Below are 18,840 nucleotides of genomic sequence, written 5' to 3'. Positions count from 1 at the left end.
CTATCATACAGCAGTTTACATACAGCAAGTAATATGAGATACGCTTGTATTTGAATAAAGTCAAAACTATGATCATGTTAAGTGACCGTTATTTAAACACAAGATGCGTCCGATGATGAATCAGGCCCAAACTGCTCAAAAAGAACAATTGGCAGCATCCTAAATCATTTCTGTATCTACTAAAAAAAAAAATACAGTTATAGCTAAAGTACACATTTGTTGTGCTTTTCTATAGGTAACGATTACACACTCACCCTCCAGAAAGATGGATTTAAACAGGATGGAGAAAGCAGAGGCCCAGAGACCATCAATAGCAGCCAAGGACCAGGCCATATTTAGAGGGTTCACATTTGTCACCTCCAAGTGGAAAATGCTCCCAACGGCAACGAGCCCGAGATGATAGCAATGCTGGTTAGAGCAATGGTTTCTGTATATATGTATATATGTATATATTTTATGTGTTTGAATGTTCATATCTATAAACTGCATAGGTCATATGTTTTTACCCATGTACTTAACCTTAACAGAAAGTAATTCTTATAACTTTAAAACAAGAGTAACCACACATACAATTTGTAACTTGGCATAAGATAATAGTTTATTTAGCTATACTGGTAACACCATCTGCTTATTAACCGCTGACTGCCCGCTCTCCTACCACCGCTGAGACTTCTTGCGGAGTCACAGCCCGCCAACACATAACCTCACTGCCTTACTCAACTGTGCGGAAAGTTGCTCAATAAAGATAACAGTTCCCTCATTACTCAAATGGACACCGTCTTGCCGAAACAGATGACCTTGCTCCACTCTTATTAAAGGGTGAGTGATAGACATACCCCCTAGCTCTTTTATGACTAGCGCTATGGACCTGTTTTGCTTTCTCTTGCTTATGCCCATTTTTTTATTAGGGACCGGAAATCTCGATGTGATTTGGGGAATAATATTAGACTAAAGCAAAGTGTCACTCGCCGGGTCTTCGGTTCGGTTAAACCGAGACCCGGCTCACTCACCTCTCCGCCGGCGTCCTCACTCCACCGCCTACCAACCCCTATTTAAGTCACCTTCCACTCAGATCCTCTGCCTGTTCTTGGTCCACATTTTCACCTGGGAGCTCCTTGTGGATTTACCTCCTGGTATCTCTGCAGCTCTCCCTGTCCTACTGTCTACTGCTATCCTCCACCATTCCAGTGGTAATATTCGCAGTCCGCAGATCATCTCTATCGCCTCCTGCCGTCCACTCCTGCTGTCCGTAGCTCCAGTGGTGATATTCTGCTGTCCGCAGATCATCACTGCCGCCTCCTGTCGTCCACTCCTGCTATCCGTAGCTCCAGTGGTGATATTCTGCTGTCCGCAAATCATCTCTAACGCCTCCTGGCGTCCAGTCCTGCTGTCCGCAGCTCCAATGGTAATACTCTGCTGTCCGCAGGTCATAACTGCCGCCTCCTGGCATCCAGTCCTGCTGCCTGCAGCTCCAGTGGTAATACTCTGCTGTCCGCAGATCATCACTGCTGCCTCCTGGCATCAGGACCTGCTGTCCGCATCTCCAGTGGTAATACTCTGCTGTCCGCAGGTCATCGCTGCCACCTCCTGGCGTCCGGTCCTGCTGTCCGCAGCTCCAGTGGTAATACTCTGCTGTCCGCAGGTCATCGTTGCCGCCTCCTGGCGTCCGGTCCTGCTGTCCGCAGCTCCAGTGTTAATACTCTGCTGTCCGCAGATCATCGCTGCCGCCTCCTGGCGTCCCGTCCTGCTGTCCGCAGCTCCAGTGGTAATACTCTGCTCTCTGCAGGCAATCGCTGCCGCCTCCTGGCGTCCGGTCCTGCTGTGCGCAGCTCCAGTGGTAATACTCTGCTGTTTTGCAGATCATCGCTGCCGCCTCCTGGCGTCCGGTCCTGCTGTCCGCAGCTGCAGTGGTAATACTCTGCTGTCCGCAGGTCATCGCTGCCGCCTCCTGGCGTCCGGTCCTGCTGTCCGCAGCTCCAGTGGTAATACTCTGCTGTCCGCAGGTCATCGCTGCCGCCTTCTGGCGTTCGGTCCTGCTGTCCGCAGCTCCAGTGGTAATACTCTGCTGTCCGCAGGTCATCGCTGCCGCCTCCTGGCGTCCGGTCCTGCTGTCCGCAGCTCCAGTGGTAAGACTCTGCAGTCCGCAGGCAATCGCTGCCGCCTCCTGGCGTCCGGTCCTGCTCTCCGCAGCTCCAGTGGTAATACTCTGCTGTCCGCAGGCAATCGCTGCCGCCTCCTGGCGTACGATCCTGCTGTGCGCAGCTCCAGTGGTAATACTCTGCTGTTTGCAGATCATCGCTGCCGCCTCCTGGCGTCCGGTCCTGCTGTCCGCAGCTGCAGTGGTAATACTCTGCTGTCCACAGGTCATCGCTGCCGCCTCCTGGCATCTGGTCCAGCTGTCCGCAGCTCCAGTGGTAATACTCTGCTGTCCGCAGGTCATCGCTGCCGCCTCCTGGCGTCCGGTCCTGCTGTCCGCAGCTCCAGTGGTAATACTCTGCTGTCCGCAGGCAATCGCTGCCGCCTTTTGGCGTCCGGTCCTGCTGTGCGCAGCTCCAGTGGTAATACTCTGCTGTCCGCAGGTCATCGCTGCCGCCTCCTGGCGTTCGTTCCTGCTGTGTGCAGCTCCAGTGGTAATACTCTGCTGTCCGCAGGTCATCGCTGCCGCCTCCTGGCGTCCGGTCCTGCTGTCCGCAGCTCCAGTGGTAATACTCTGCTGTCCGCAGGCAATCACTGCCGCCTCCTGGCGTCCGGTCCTGCTGTCCGCAGCTCCAGTGGTAATACTCTGCTGTCCGCAGGCAATCGCTGCCGCCTCCTGGCGTACGATCCTGCTGTGCGCAGCTCCAGTGGTAATACTCTGCTGTTTGCAGATCATCGCTGCCGCCTCCTGGCGTCCGGTCCTGCTGTCCGCAGCTGCAGTGGTAATACTCTGCTGTCCACAGGTCATCGCTGCCGCCTCCTGGCATCTGGTCCAGCTGTCCGCAGCTCCAGTGGTAATACTCTGCTGTCCGCAGGTCATCGCTGCCGCCTCCTGGCGTCCGGTCCTGCTGTCCGCAGCTCCAGTGGTAATACTCTGCTGTCCGCAGGCAATCGCTGCCGCCTTTTGGCGTCCGGTCCTGCTGTGCGCAGCTCCAGTGGTAATACTCTGCTGTCCGCAGGTCATCGCTGCCGCCTCCTGGCGTTCGTTCCTGCTGTGTGCAGCTCCAGTGGTAATACTCTGCTGTCCGCAGGTCATCGCTGCCGCCTCCTGGCGTCCGGTCCTGCTGTCCGCAGCTCCAGTGGTAATACTCTGCTGTCCGCAGGCAATCACTGCCGCCTCCTGGCGTCCGGTCCTGCTGTCCGCAGCTCCAGTGGTAATACTCTGCTGTCCGCAGGCAATCGCTGCCGCCTCCTGGCGTCCGGTCCTGCTGTGCGCAGCTCCAGTGGTAACACTCTGCTGTTTGCAGATCATCGCTGCCGCCTCCTGGCGTCCGGTCCTGCTGTGTGCAGCTGCAGTGTTAATACTCTGCTGTCCGCAGGTCATCGCTGCCGCCTCCTGGCGTCCGGTCCTGCTGTCCGCAGCTCCAGTGGTAATACTCTGCTGTCCGCAGGTCATCGCTGCCGCCTCCTGGCGTCCGGTCCTGCTGTGTGCAGCTGCAATGTTAATACTCTGCTGTCCACAGGCAATCGCTGCCGCCTCCTGGCGTCCGGTCCTGCTGTGCGCAGCTCCAGTGATAATACTCTGCTGTTTGCAGATCATCGCTGCCGCCTCCTGGCGTCCGGTCCTGCTGTCCGCAGCTGCAGTGGTAATACTCTGCTGTCCACAGGTCATCGCTGCCGCCTCCTGGCATCTGGTCCAGCTGTCCGCAGCTCCAGTGGTAATACTCTGCTGTCCGCAGGTCATCGCTGCCGCCTCCTGGCGTCCGGTCCTGCTGTCCGCAGCTCCAGTGGTAATACTCTGCTGTCCGCAGGCAATCGCTGCCGCCTTTTGGCGTCCGGTCCTGCTGTGCGCAGCTACAGTGGTAATACTCTGCTGTTTGCAGGTCATCGCTGCCGCCTCCTGGCGTCCGGTCCTGCCGTCCGCAGCTCCAGTGGTAATACTCTGCTGTCCGCAGGTCATCGCTGCCGCCTCCTGGCGTTCGTTCCTGCTGTGTGCAGCTCCAGTGGTAATACTCTGCTGTCCGCAGGTCATCGCTGCCGCCTCCTGGCGTCCGGTCCTGCTGTCCGCAGCTCCAGTGGTAATACTCTGCTTTCCGCAGGCAATCACTGCCGCCTCCTGGCGTCCGGTCCTGCTGTCCGCAGCTCCAGTGGTAATACTCTGCTGTCCGCAGGCAATCGCTGCCGCCTCCTGGCGTCCGGTCCTGCTGTGCGCAGCTCCAGTGGTAATACTCTGCTGTTTGCAGATCATCGCTGCCGCCTCCTGGCGTCCGGTCCTGCTGTGTGCAGCTGCAGTGGTAATACTCTGCTGTCCGCAGGTCATTGCTGCCGCCTCCTGGCGTCCGGTCCTGCTGTCCGCAGCTCCAGTGGTAATACTCTGCTGTCCGCAGGTCATCGCTGCCGCCTCCTGGCGTCCGGTCCTGCTGTCCGCAGCTCCAGTGGTAATACTCTGCTGTCCGCAGGCAATCGCTGCCGCCTCCTGGCGTCCGGTCCTGCTGTGCGCAGCTCCAGTGATAATACTCTGCTGTTTGCAGATCATCGCTGCCGCCTCCTGGCGTCCGGTCCTGCTGTCCGCAGCTGCAGTGGTAATACTCTGCTGTCCGCAGGTCATCGCTGCCGCCTCCTGGCGTCCGGTCCTGCTGTCCGCAGCTCCAGTGGTAATACTCTGCTGTCCGCAGGTCATCGCTGCCACCTCCTGGCGTCCTGTCCTGCTGTCCGCAGCTCCAGTGGTAATACTCTGCTGTCCGCAGGTCAACGCTGCCGCCTCCTGGCGTCCGGTCCTGCTGTCCGCAGCTCCAGTGGTAATACTCTGCTGTCCGCAGGCAATCGCTGCCGCCTCCTGGCGTCCGGTCCTGCTGTGCGCAGCTCCAGTGGTAATACTCTGCTGTTTGCAGATCATCGCTGCCGCCTCCTGGCGTCCGGTCCTGCTGTGTGCAGCTGCAGTGGTAATACTCTGCTGTCCGCAGGTCATTGCTGCCGCCTCCTGGCGTCCGGTCCTGCTGTCCGCAGCTCCAGTGGTAATACTCTGCTGTCCGCAGGTCATCGCTGCCGCCTCCTGGCGTCCGGTCCTGCTGTCCGCAGCTCCAGTGGTAATACTCTGCTGTCCGCAGGCAATCGCTGCCGCCTCCTGGCGTCCGGTCCTGCTGTGCGCAGCTCCAGTGATAATACTCTGCTGTTTGCAGATCATCGCTGCCGCCTCCTGGCGTCCGGTCCTGCTGTCCGCAGCTGCAGTGGTAATACTCTGCTGTCCGCAGGTCATCGCTGCCGCCTCCTGGCGTCCGGTCCTGCTGTCCGCAGCTCCAGTGGTAATACTCTGCTGTCCGCAGGTCATCGCTGCCACCTCCTGGCGTCCTGTCCTGCTGTCCGCAGCTCCAGTGGTAATACTCTGCTGTCCGCAGGTCAACGCTGCCGCCTCCTGGCGTCCGGTCCTGCTGTCCGCAGCTCCAGTGGTAATACTCTGCTGTCCGCAGGCCATCGCTGCTGCCTCCTGGCATCCGGTCCTGCTGTCCGCAGCTCCAGTGGTAATACTCTGCTGTCCGCAGGCAATCGTTGCCGCCTCCTGGCGTCCGGTCCTGCTCTGCGCAGCTCCAGTGTTAATACTCTGCTGTCCGCAGGTCATCCCTGCCGCCTCCTGGCGTGTGTTTCTGCTGTCCGCAGCTCCAGTGGTAATACTCTGCTGTCCGCAGGTCATCGCTACCACCTCCTGGCGTCTGGTCCTGCTGTCTGCAGCTCCAGTGGTAATACTCTGCTGTGAGCAGGTCATCGATGCCGCCTCCTGGCGTCCGGTCCTGCTGTCCGCAGCTCCAGTGGTAATACTCTGCTGTCCGCAGGTCATCGCTGCCGCCTCCTGGCTTCCGTTCCTTCTGTCCGCAGCTCCAGTGGTAATACTCTGCTGTCTGCAGGTCATCGCTGCCGCCTCCTGGCGTCCGGTCCTGCTTTCCGCAGCTCCAGTGGTAATACTCTGCTGTCCGCAGGTCATCACTCCCATCTCCTGGCGTCCGGTCCTGCTGTCCGCAGCTCCAGTGGTAATACTCTGCTGGCCACAGGTCATCGCTGCCTCCTCCTGGCATCCGGTCCTGTTGTCCGCAGCTCCAGTGGTAATTCTCTGCTGTCCGCAGGTCATCGCTGCTGCCTCCTGGCGTCCGGTCCTGCTGTCCGCAGCTCCAGTGGTAATACTCTGCTGTCCGCAGGTCATCGCTGCCGCCTCCTGGCGTCCGGTCCTGCTGTGCGCAGCTCCAGTGGTAATACTCTGCTGTTTGCAGATCATCGCTGCCGCCTCCTGGCGTCCGGTTCTGCTGTCTGCAGCTGCAGTGGTAATTCTCTGCTGTCCGCAGGTCATTGCTGCCGTCTCCTGGCATCCGGTCCTGCTGCCTGCAGCTCCAGTGGTAATACTCTGCTGTCCGCAGGTCATCCCTGCCGCCTCCTGGCGTCCGTTCATGCTGTGTGCAGCTCCAGTGGTAATACTCTGCTGTCCGTAGGTCATCGCTGCCGCCTCCTGGCGTCCGGTCCTGCTTTCCGCAGCTCCAGTGGAAATACTCTGCTGTCCGCAGGTCATCGCTGCCGCCTCCTGGCGTCCGGTCCTGCTGTCCGCAGCTCCAGTGGTAACACTCTGCTGTCCGCAGGTCATCGCTGCCGCCTCCTGGCGTCCGGTCCTGCTGTCCGCAGCTCCAGTGGTAATACTCTGCTGTCCGCAGGTCATCGCTACCACCTCCTGGCGTCCGGTCCTGCTGTCCGCAGCTCCAGTGGTAATACTGTGCTGTATGCAGGTCATCGCTGCCGCCTCCTGGCGTCCGGTCCTGCTGTCCGCAGCTCCAGTGTTAATACTCTGATGTCCAGAGGTCATCGCTGCCGCCTCCTGGCATCCGGTCCTGCTGTCTGCAGCTCCAGTGGTAATACTCTTCTGTCCGCAGGCAATCGATGCCACCTCCTGGCGTCCGGGCCTGCTGTGCGCAGCTCCAGTGGTAATACTCTGCTGTTTGCAGATCATCGCTGCCGCCTCCTGGCGTCCGGTCCTGCTGTCCGCAGCTCCAGTGGTAATACTCTGCTGTCCGCAGGTCATCGCTGCCGCCTCCTGGCGTCCAGTCCTGCTGTTCGCAGCTCCAGTGGTAATACTCTGCTGTCCGCAGGTCATCGCTGCCGCCTCCTGGCGTCCGGTCCTGCTGTCCGCAGCTCCAGTGGTAATACTCTGTTGTCCGCAGCTCATCGTTGCCACCTCCTGGCATCCGGTTTTGCTGTCCGCAGCTCCAGTGGTAATACTCTGCTGTCCGCAGGTCAACGCTGCCTCCTCCTGGCGTCCGGTCCGGCTGTCCGCAGCTCCAGTGGTAATACTCTGCTGTCTGCAGGTCATCGCTGCTGCCTCCTGGCATTCGGTCCTGCTGTCCGCAGCTCCAGTGGTAATACTCTGCTGTCCGCAGGTCATCCCTGCAGCCTGCTGGCGTCCGTTCCTGCTGTCCGCAGCTCCAGTGGTAATACTCTGCTGTCCGCAGGTCATCGCTGCCGCCTCCTGGCGTCCGGTCCTGCTGTCCGCAGCTCCAGTGGTAATACTCTGCTGTCCGCAGGCAATCGCTGCCGCCTCCTGGCGTCCGGTCCTGCTGTGCGCAGCTCCAGTGGTAATACTCTGCTGTTTGCAGATCATCGCTGCCGCCTCCTGGCGTCCGGTCCTGCTGTCCGCAGCTCCATTGGTAATACTCTGCTGTCCGCAGGTCATCGCTGCCGCCTCCTGGAGTCCGGCCCTGCTGTCCGCAGCTCCAGTGGTAATACTCTGCTGTCCGCAGGTTATCTCTGCCGCCTCCTGGCGTCCGGTCCTGCTGTCCGCAGCTCCAGTAGTAATACTCTGCTGTCCGCAGGTCATCGCTGCCGCCTCCTGGCGTCCGGTCCTGCTGTCCGAAGCTCCAGTGGTAATACTCTGCTGTCCGCAGGCCATCGCTGCCGCCTCCTGGTGTCCGGTCCTGCTGTCTGCAGCTCCAGTGGTAATACTCTGCTGTCCGCAGGCAATCGCTGCCGCCTCCTGGCGTCCGGTCCTGCTGTGCGCAGCTCCAGTGGTAATACTCTGCTGTCCGCAGGTCATCCCTGCAGCCTGCTGGCGTCCGTTCCTGCTGTCCGCAGCTCCAGTAGTAATACTCTGCTGTCCGCAGGTCATCGCTGCCGCCTCCTGGCGTCCGGTCCTGCTGTCCGAAGCTCCAGTGGTAATACTCTGCTGTCCGCAGGCCATCGCTGCCGCCTCCTGGTGTCCGGTCCTGCTGTCTGCAGCTCCATTGGTAATACTCTGCTGTCCGCAGGCAATCGCTGCCGCCTCCTGGCGTCCGGTCCTGCTGTCCGCAGCTCCAGTGGTAATACTCTGCTGTCCGCAGCTCATCGTTGCCACCTCCTGGCATCAGGTTTTGCTGTCCGCAGCTCCAGTGGTAATACTCTGCTGTCCGCAGGTCAACGCTGCCTCCTCCTGGCGTCCGGTTCGGCTGTCCGCAGCTCCAGTGGTAATACTCTGCTGTCTGCAGGTCATCGCTGCTGCCTCCTGGTGTCCGGTCCTGCTGTCCGCAGCTCCAGTGGTAATACTCTGCTGTCCGCAGGTCATCCCTGCAGCCTGCTGGCGTCCGGTCCTGCTGTCCGCAGCTCCAGTGGTAATACTCTGCTGTCCGCAGGCCATCGCTGCTGCCTCCTGGCATCCGGTCCTGCTGTCCGCAGCTCCAGTGGTAATACTCTGCTGTCCGCAGGCAATCGTTGCCGCCTCCTGGCGTCCGGTCCTGCTCTGCGCAGCTCCAGTGTTAATACTCTGCTGTCCGCAGGTCATCCCTGCCGCCTCCTGGCGTGTGTTTCTGCTGTCCGCAGCTCCAGTGGTAATACTCTGCTGTCCGCAGGTCATCGCTAACACCTCCTGGCGTCTGGTCCTGCTGTCTGCAGCTCCAGTGGTAATACTCTGCTGTGAGCAGGTCATCGATGCCGCCTCCTGGCGTCCGGTCCTGCTGTCCGCAGCTCCAGTGGTAATACTCTGCTGTCCGCAGGTCATCGCTGCCGCCTCCTGGCTTCCGTTCCTTCTGTCCGCAGCTCCAGTGGTAATACTCTGCTGTCTGCAGGTCATCGCTGCCGCCTCCTGGCGTCCGGTCCTGCTTTCCGCAGCTCCAGTGGTAATACTCTGCTGTCCGCAGGTCATCACTCCCATCTCCTGGCGTCCGGTCCTGCTGTCCGCAGCTCCAGTGGTAATACTCTGCTGGCCACAGGTCATCGCTGCCTCCTCCTGGCATCCGGTCCTGTTGTCCGCAGCTCCAGTGGTAATTCTCTGCTGTCCGCAGGTCATCGCTGCTGCCTCCTGGCGTCCGGTCCTGCTGTCCGCAGCTCCAGTGGTAATACTCTGCTGTCCGCAGGTCATCGCTGCCGCCTCCTGGCGTCCGGTCCTGCTGTGCGCAGCTCCAGTGGTAATACTCTGCTGTTTGCAGATCATCGCTGCCGCCTCCTGGCGTCCGGTTCTGCTGTCTGCAGCTGCAGTGGTAATTCTCTGCTGTCCGCAGGTCATTGCTGCCGTCTCCTGGCATCCGGTCCTGCTGCCTGCAGCTCCAGTGGTAATACTCTGCTGTCCGCAGGTCATCCCTGCCGCCTCCTGGCGTCCGTTCATGCTGTGTGCAGCTCCAGTGGTAATACTCTGCTGTCCGTAGGTCATCGCTGCCGCCTCCTGGCGTCCGGTCCTGCTTTCCGCAGCTCCAGTGGAAATACTCTGCTGTCCGCAGGTCATCGCTGCCGCCTCCTGGCGTCCGGTCCTGCTGTCCGCAGCTCCAGTGGTAACACTCTGCTGTCCGCAGGTCATCGCTGCCGCCTCCTGGCGTCCGGTCCTGCTGTCCGCAGCTCCAGTGGTAATACTCTGCTGTCCGCAGGTCATCGCTACCACCTCCTGGCGTCCGGTCCTGCTGTCCGCAGCTCCAGTGGTAATACTGTGCTGTCTGCAGGTCATCGCTGCCGCCTCCTGGCGTCCGGTCCTGCTGTCCGCAGCTCCAGTGTTAATACTCTGATGTCCAGAGGTCATCGCTGCCGCCTCCTGGCATCCGGTCCTGCTGTCTGCAGCTCCAGTGGTAATACTCTTCTGTCCGCAGGCAATCGATGCCACCTCCTGGCGTCCGGGCCTGCTGTGCGCAGCTCCAGTGGTAATACTCTGCTGTTTGCAGATCATCGCTGCCGCCTCCTGGCGTCCGGTCCTGCTGTCCGCAGCTCCAGTGGTAATACTCTGCTGTCCGCAGGTCATCGCTGCCGCCTCCTGGCGTCCAGTCCTGCTGTTCGCAGCTCCAGTGGTAATACTCTGCTGTCCGCAGGTCATCGCTGCCGCCTCCTGGCGTCCGGTCCTGCTGTCCGCAGCTCCAGTGGTAATACTCTGTTGTCCGCAGCTCATCGTTGCCACCTCCTGGCATCCGGTTTTGCTGTCCGCAGCTCCAGTGGTAATACTCTGCTGTCCGCAGGTCAACGCTGCCTCCTCCTGGCGTCCGGTCCGGCTGTCCGCAGCTCCAGTGGTAATACTCTGCTGTCTGCAGGTCATCGCTGCTGCCTCCTGGCATTCGGTCCTGCTGTCCGCAGCTCCAGTGGTAATACTCTGCTGTCCGCAGGTCATCCCTGCAGCCTGCTGGCGTCCGTTCCTGCTGTCCGCAGCTCCAGTGGTAATACTCTGCTGTCCGCAGGTCATCGCTGCCGCCTCCTGGCGTCCGGTCCTGCTGTCCGCAGCTCCAGTGGTAATACTCTGCTGTCCGCAGGCAATCGCTGCCGCCTCCTGGCGTCCGGTCCTGCTGTGCGCAGCTCCAGTGGTAATACTCTGCTGTTTGCAGATCATCGCTGCCGCCTCCTGGCGTCCGGTCCTGCTGTCCGCAGCTCCATTGGTAATACTCTGCTGTCCGCAGGTCATCGCTGCCGCCTCCTGGAGTCCGGCCCTGCTGTCCGCAGCTCCAGTGGTAATACTCTGCTGTCCGCAGGTTATCTCTGCCGCCTCCTGGCGTCCGGTCCTGCTGTCCGCAGCTCCAGTAGTAATACTCTGCTGTCCGCAGGTCATCGCTGCCGCCTCCTGGCGTCCGGTCCTGCTGTCCGAAGCTCCAGTGGTAATACTGTGCTGTCCGCAGGCCATCGCTGCCGCCTCCTGGTGTCCGGTCCTGCTGTCTGCAGCTCCAGTGGTAATACTCTGCTGTCCGCAGGCAATCGCTGCCGCCTCCTGGCGTCCGGTCCTGCTGTGCGCAGCTCCAGTGGTAATACTCTGCTGTCCGCAGGTCATCCCTGCAGCCTGCTGGCGTCCGTTCCTGCTGTCCGCAGCTCCAGTAGTAATACTCTGCTGTCCGCAGGTCATCGCTGCCGCCTCCTGGCGTCCGGTCCTGCTGTCCGAAGCTCCAGTGGTAATACTCTGCTGTCCGCAGGCCATCGCTGCCGCCTCCTGGTGTCCGGTCCTGCTGTCTGCAGCTCCATTGGTAATACTCTGCTGTCCGCAGGCAATCGCTGCCGCCTCCTGGCGTCCGGTCCTGCTGTCCGCAGCTCCAGTGGTAATACTCTGCTGTCCGCAGCTCATCGTTGCCACCTCCTGGCATCAGGTTTTGCTGTCCGCAGCTCCAGTGGTAATACTCTGCTGTCCGCAGGTCAACGCTGCCTCCTCCTGGCGTCCGGTTCGGCTGTCCGCAGCTCCAGTGGTAATACTCTGCTGTCTGCAGGTCATCGCTGCTGCCTCCTGGTGTCCGGTCCTGCTGTCCGCAGCTCCAGTGGTAATACTCTGCTGTCCGCAGGTCATCCCTGCAGCCTGCTGGCGTCCGTTCCTGCTGTCCGCAGCTCCAGTGGTAATACTCTGCTGTCCGCAGGTCATCGCTGCCGCCTCCTGGCGTCCGGTCCTGCTGTCCGCAGCTCCAGTGGTAATACTCTGCTGTCCGCAGGCAATCGCTGACGCCTCCTGGCGTCCGGTCCTGCTGTGCGCAGCTCCAGTGGTAATACTCTGCTGTTTGCAGATCATCGCTGCCGCCTCCTGGCGTCCGTTTCTGCTGTCCGCAGCTCCAGTGGTAATACTCTGCTGTCCGCAGGTCATCGCTGCCGCCTCCTGGCGTCCGGTCCTGCTGTCCGCTGCTCCAGTGGTAATACTCTGCTGTCCGCAGGTCATCGCTGCCACCTCCTGGTGTCCGGTCCTGCTGTCCGCAGCTCCAGTTGTAATACTCTGCTGTCCGCAGGTCATCGCTCTCGCCTCCTGGCTTCGGGTCCTGCTGTCCGCAACTCCAGTTGTAATACTCTGCTGTCCTGCTCTCCAGAGGTCATCACTGCTGCCTCCTGGCGTCCGGTCCTGCTGTCCGCAGCTCCAGTGTTAATACTCTGCTGTCCGCAGGTCATCGCTGCCGCCTCCTGGTGTCCCCTCCTGCTGTCCGCAGCTCCAGTGGTAATACTCTGCTGTCCGCAGGCAATCGCTTCCGCCTCCTGGCGTCCGGTCCTGCTGTGCGCAGCTCCAGTGGTAATACTCTGCTGTTTGCAGATCATCGCTGCCGCCTCCTGGCGTCCGGTCCTGCTGTCCGCAGCTCCAGTGGTAATACTCTGCTGTCCGCAGGCCATCGCTGCCGCCTCCTGGTGTCCGGTCCTGCTGTCTGCAGCTCTAGTGGTAATACTCTGCTATCCACAGGCAATCGCTGCCGCCTCCTGGCGTCCGGTCCTGCTGTGCGCAGCTCCAGTGGTAATACTCTGCTGTCCGCAGGTCATCGCTGCCGCCTCCTGGAGTCCGGCCCTGCTGTCCGCAGCTCCAGTGCTAATACTCTGCTGTCCGCAGGTCATCGCTGCCGCCTCCTGGCGTCCTGTCCTGCTGTCCGCAGCTCCAGTGGTAATATTCTGCTGTCCGCAGCTCATCGCTGCCGCCTCCTGGCGTCCGTTCCTGCTGTCCGCAGCTCCAGTGGTAATACTCTGCTGTCCGCAGGTCATCGCTGCCGCCTCCTGGCGTCCGGTCCTGCTGTCCGCAGCTCCAGTGGTAATACTCTGCTGTCCGCAGGTCATCTCTCCCGCATCCTGGCGTCCGGTCCTGCTGTCCGCAGTTTCAGTGATAATACTCTGCTGTCCGCAGGTCATCGCTGCCGCCTCCTGGCGTCCAGTCCTGCTGTCCGCAGCTCCAGTGGTAATACTCTGCTGTCTGCAGGCCATCGCTGCCGCCTCCTGGCGTCCGGTTCTTCTGTCCGCAGCTCCAGTGGTAATACTCTGCTGTCCACAGGCAATCGCTGCCGCCCCCTGGCGTCCGGTCCTGCTGTGCGCAGCTACAGTGGTAATACTCTGCTGTCCGCAGGTCATCGCTGCCGCCTCCTGGCATCCGGCCCTGCTGTCCGCAACTCCAGTGCTAATACTCTGCTTTCCGCAGGTCATCGCTGCGCCTTCTGGCGTCCGGTCCTGCTGTCCGCAGCTCCAGTGGTAATACTCTGCTGTACACAGGTCATCGCTGCCGCCTCCTGGCGAACGGTCCTGCTGTTTGCAGCTCCAGTGGTAATACTCTGCTGTCCGCAGGCAATCGCTGACGCCTCCTGGCGTCCGGTCCTGCTGTCCGCAGCTCCAATGTTAATACTCTTCTGTCCGCAGGTCATGGCTGCCGCCTCCTGGCGTCCGCTCCTGCTGTGTGCAGCTCCAGTGGTAATACTCTGCTGTCCGCAGGCAATCGCTGCCGCCTCCTGGCGTCCGGTCTTGCTGTGCGCAGCTCCAGTGGTAATACTCTGCTGTTTGCAGATTATCGCTGCCGCCTCCTGGCTTCCGGTCCTGCTGTCCGCAGCTCCAGTGGTAATACTCTGCTGTCCGCAGGTCATCGCTGCCGCCTCCTGGCGTCCGGTCTTGCTGTCCGCAGCTCCAGTTGTAATACTCTGCTGTCCGCAGGTCATCGCTCTCGCCTCCTGGCATCGGGTCCTGCTGTCCGCAACTCCAGTTGTAATACTCTGCTGTCCTGCTCTCCGGAGGTCATCACTGCCGCCTCCTGGCGTCCGGTCCTGCTGTCCGCAGCTCCAGTGTTAATACTCTGCTGTCCGCAGGTCATCGCTGCCACCTCCTGGTGTCCCCTCCTGCTGTCCGCAGCTCCAGTGGTAATACTCTGCTGTCCGCAGGCAATCGCTTCCGCCTCCTGGCGTCCGGTCCTGCTGTGCGCAGCTCCAGTGGTAATACTCTGCTGTTTGCAGATCATCGCTGCCGCCTCCTGGCGTCCGGTCCTGCTGTCCGCAGCTCCAGTGGTAATACTCTGCTATCCGCAGGTCATCGCTGCCGCCTCCTGGCGTCCGGTCCTGCTGTCCGCAGCTCCAGTGGTAATACTCTGCTGTCCGCAGGTTATCTCTGCCGCCTCCTGGCGTCCGGTCCTGCTGTCCGCAGCTCCAGTAGTAATACTCTGCTGTCCGCAGGTCATCGCTGCCGCCTCCTGGCGTCCGGTCCTGCTGTCCGCAGCTCCAGTGGTAATACTCTGCTGTCCGCAGGCCATCGCTGCCGCCTCCTGGTGTCCGGTCCTGCTGTCCGCAGCTCCAGTGGTAATACTCTGCTGTCCGCAGGCAATCGCTGCCGCCTCCTGGCGTCCGGTCCTGCTGTGCGCAGCTCCAGTGGTAATACTCTGCTGTCCGCAGGTCATCGCTGCCGCCTCCTGGAGTCCGGCCCTGCTGTCCGCAGCTCCAGTGCTAATACTCTGCTGTCCGCAGGTCATCGCTGCCGCCTCCTGGCGTCCGGTCCTGCTGTCCGCAGCTCCAGTGGTAATATTCTGCTGTCCGCAGCTCATCGCTGCCGCCTCCTGGCGTCCGTTCCTGCTGTCCGCAGCTCCAGTGGTAATACTCTGCTGTCCGCAGGTCATCACTGCCGCCTCCTGGCGTCCGGTCCTGCTGTCCGCAGCTCCAGTGGTAATACTCTGCTGTCCGCAGGTCATCTCTCCCGCATCCTGGCGTCCGGTCCTGCTGTCCGCAGTTTCAGTGGTAATACTCTGCTGTCCGCAGGTCATCGCTGCCGCCTCCTGGCGTCCAGTCCTGCTGTCCGCAGCTCCAGTGGTAATACTCTGCTGTCTGCAGGCCATCGCTGCCGCCTCCTGGCGTCCAGTTCTTCTGTCCGCAGCTCCAGTGTTAATACTCTGCTGTCCACAGGCAATCGCTGCCGCCTCCTGGCGTCCGGTCCTGCTGTGCGCAGCTACAGTGGTATTACTCTGCTGTCCGCAGGTCATCGCTGCCGCCTCCTGGCATCCGGCCCTGCTGTCCGCAACTCCAGTGCTAATACTCTGCTTTCCGCAGGTCATCGCTGCGCCTTCTGGCGTCCGGTCCTGCTGTCCGCAGCTCCAGTGGTAATACTCTGCTGTCCGCAGGTCATCGCTGCCGCCTCCTGGCGTCCGGTCCTGCTGTTCGCAGCTCCAGTGGTAATACTCTGCTGTACACAGGTCATCGCTGCCGCCTCCTAGCGAACGGTCCTGCTGTTTGCAGCTCCAGTGGTAATACTCTGCTGTCCGCAGGCAATCGCTGACGCCTCCTGGCGTCCGGTCCTGCTGTGCGCAGCTCCAGTGGTAATACTCTGCTGTCCGCAGGTCATCGCTGCCGCCTCCTGGCATCCGGCCCTGCTGTCCGCAGCTCCAGTGGTAATACTCTGCTGTCCGCAGGTCATCGCTGCCGCCTCCTGGCGTCCGGTCCTGCTGTCCGCAGCTCCAGTGGTAATACTCTGCTGTCCGCAGGTCATCTCTCCCGCATCCTGGCGTCCGGTCCTGCTGTCCGCAGTTTCAGTGGTAATACTCTGCTGTCCGCAGGTCATCGCTGCCGCCTCCTGGCGTCCAGTCCTGCTGTCCGCAGCTCCAGTGGTAATACTCTGCTGTCTGCAGGCCATCGCTGCCGCCTCCTGGCATCCGGTTCTTCTGTCCGCAGCTCCAGTGGTAATACTCTGCTGTCCACAGGCAATCGCTGCCGCCTCCTGGCGTCCGGTCCTGCTGTGCGCAGCTACAGTGGTAATACTCTGCTGTCCGCAGGTCATCGCTGCCGCCTCCTGGCATCCGGCCCTGCTGTCCGCAACTCCAGTGCTAATACTCTGCTTTCCGCAGGTCATCGCTGCGCCTTCTGGCGTCCGGTCCTGCTGTCCGCAGCTCCAGTGGTAATACTCTGCTGTACACAGGTCATCGCTGCCGCCTCCTGGCGAACGGTCCTGCTGTTTGCAGCTTCAGTGGTAATACTCTGCTGTCCGCAGGCAATCGCTGACGCCTCCTGGCGTCCGGTCCTGCTGTCCGCAGCTCCAATGTTAATACTCTGCTGTCCGCAGGTCATGGCTGCCGCCTCCTGGCGTCCGCTCCTGCTGTGTGCAGCTCCAGTGGTAATACTCTGCTGTCCGCAGGCAATCGCTGCCGCCTCCTGGTGTCCGGTCTTGCTGTGCGCAGCTCCAGTGGTAATACTCTGCTGTTTGCAGATTATCGCTGCCGCCTCCTGGCTTCCGGTCCTGCTGTCCGCAGCTCCAGTGGTAATACTCTGCTGTCCGCAGGTCATCGCTGCCGCCTCCTGGCGTCCGGTCTTGCTGTCCGCAGCTCCAGTTGTAATACTCTGCTGTCCGCAGGTCATCGCTCTCGCCTCCTGGCATCGGGTCCTGCTGTCCGCAACTCCAGTTGTAATACTCTGCTGTCCTGCTCTCCGGAGGTCATCACTGCCGCCTCCTGGCGTCCGGTCCTGCTGTCCGCAGCTCCAGTGTTAATACTCTGCTGTCCGCAGGTTATCGCTGCCGCCTACTGGCGTCCCCTCCTGCTGTCCGCAGCTCCAGTGGTAATACTCTGCTGTCCGCAGGCAATCGCTTCCGCCTCCTGGCGTCCGGTCCTGCTGTGCGCAGCTCCAGTGGTAATACTCTGCTGTTTGCAGATCATCGCTGCCGCCTCCTGGCGTCCGGTCCTGCTGTCCGCAGCTCCAGTGGTAATCCTCTGCTGTCCGCAGGTCATCGCTGCCGCCTCCTGGCGTCCGGTCCTGCTGTCCGCAGCTCCAGTGGTAATACTCTGCTGTCCGCAGGTTATCTCTGCCGCCTCCTGGCGTCCGGTCCTGCTGTCCGCAGCTCCAGTAGTAATACTCTGCTGTCCGCAGGTCATCGCTGCCGCCTCCTGGCGTCCGGTCCTGCTGTCCGCAGCTCCAGTGGTAATACTCTGCTGTCCGCAGGCCATCGCTGCCGCCTCCTGGTGTCCGGTCCTGCTGTCCGCAGCTCCAGTGGTAATACTCTGCTGTCCGCAGGCAATCGCTGCCGCCTCCTGGCGTCCGGTCCTGCTGTGCGCAGCTCCAGTGGTAATACTCTGCTGTCCGCAGGTCATCGCTGCCGCCTCCTGGAGTCCGGCCCTGCTGTCCGCAGCTCCAGTGCTAATACTCTGCTGTCCGCAGGTCATCGCTGCCGCCTCCTGGCGTCCGGTCCTGCTGTCCGCAGCTCCAGTGGTAATATTCTGCTGTCCGCAGCTCATCGCTGCCGCCTCCTGGCGTCCGTTCCTGCTGTCCGCAGCTCCAGTGGTAATACTCTGCTGTCTGCAGGTCATCACTGCCGCCTCCTGGCGTCCGGTCCTGCTGTCCGCAGCTCCAGTGGTAATACTCTGCTGTCCGCAGGTCATCTCTCCCGCATCCTGGCGTCCGGTCCTGCTGTCCGCAGTTTCAGTGGTAATACTCTGCTGTCCGCAGGTCATCGCTGCCGCCTCCTGGCGTCCAGTCCTGCTGTCCGCAGCTCCAGTGGTAATACTCTGCTGTCTGCAGGCCATCGCTGCCGCCTCCTGGCGTCCGGTTCTTCTGTCCGCAGCTCCAGTGGTAATACTCTGCTGTCCACAGGCAATCGCTGCCGCCTCCTGGCGTCCGGTCCTGCTGTGCGCAGCTACAGTGGTATTACTCTGCTGTCCGCAGGTCATCGCTGCCGCCTCCTGGCATCCGGCCCTGCTGTCCGCAACTCCAGTGCTAATACTCTGCTTTCCGCAGGTCATCGCTGCGCCTTCTGGCGTCCGGTCCTGCTGTCCGCAGCTCCAGTGGTAATACTCTGTTGTCCGCAGGTTATCGCTGCCGCCTACTGGCGTCCGGTCCTGCTGTCCGCAGCTCCAGTGGTAATACTCTGCTGTCCGCAGGTCATCGCTGCCGCCTCCTGGCATCCGGCCCTGCTGTCCGCAGCTCCAGTGGTAATACTCTGCTGTCCGCAGGTCATCGCTGCCGCCTCCTGGCGTCCGGTCCTGCTGTCCGCAGCTCCAGTGGTAATACTCTGCTGTCCGCAGGTCATCTCTCCCGCATCCTGGCGTCCGGTCCTGCTGTCCGCAGTTTCAGTGGTAATACTCTGCTGTCCGCAGGTCATCGCTGCCGCCTCCTGGCGTCCAGTCCTGCTGTCCGCAGCTCCAGTGGTAATACTCTGCTGTCTGCAGGCCATCGCTGCCGCCTCCTGGCGTCCGGTTCTTCTGTCCGCAGCTCCAGTGGTAATACTCTGCTGTCCACAGGCAATCGCTGCCGCCTCCTGGCGTCCGGTCCTGCTGTGCGCAGCTACAGTGGTAATACTCTGCTGTCCGCAGGTCATCGCTGTCGCCTCCTGGCATCCGGCCCTGCTGTCCGCAACTCCAGTGCTAATACTCTGCTTTCCGCAGGTCATCGCTGCGCCTTCTGGCGTCCGGTCCTGCTGTCCGCAGCTCCAGTGGTAATACTCTGCTGTACACAGGTCATCGCTGCCGCCTCCTGGCGAACGGTCCTGCTGTTTGCAGCTTCAGTGGTAATACTCTGCTGTCCGCAGGCAATCGCTGACGCCTCCTGGCGTCCGGTCCTGCTGTCCGCA

At 61.3% G+C, this 18,840-nt stretch overlaps 1 protein-coding gene across 1 annotated transcript in view; it reads left to right on the top strand.

Moving 5' to 3' along the window:
- The first annotated feature begins 322 nt into the window (after positions 1-322).
- Positions 323-18,840, top strand: part of LOC142097911 (alpha-aspartyl dipeptidase) — a 72,774-nt gene continuing 54,256 nt past the window's right edge. Inside the window, exon 1 of the mRNA XM_075180154.1 lies at positions 323-411. The gene's annotated coding sequence lies outside the window, so the exon portion shown is untranslated. The remainder of the gene's footprint in view (positions 412-18,840) is intronic.

The sequence above is a fragment of the Mixophyes fleayi genome, chromosome 7, assembly GCF_038048845.1.
Source record: "Mixophyes fleayi isolate aMixFle1 chromosome 7, aMixFle1.hap1, whole genome shotgun sequence".
Lineage (NCBI taxonomy): Eukaryota > Metazoa > Chordata > Amphibia > Anura > Limnodynastidae > Mixophyes > Mixophyes fleayi.
The sequence above is the reverse complement of the archived record's forward strand: the minus strand, read 5'-3'. Positions and strand labels throughout refer to the sequence as shown.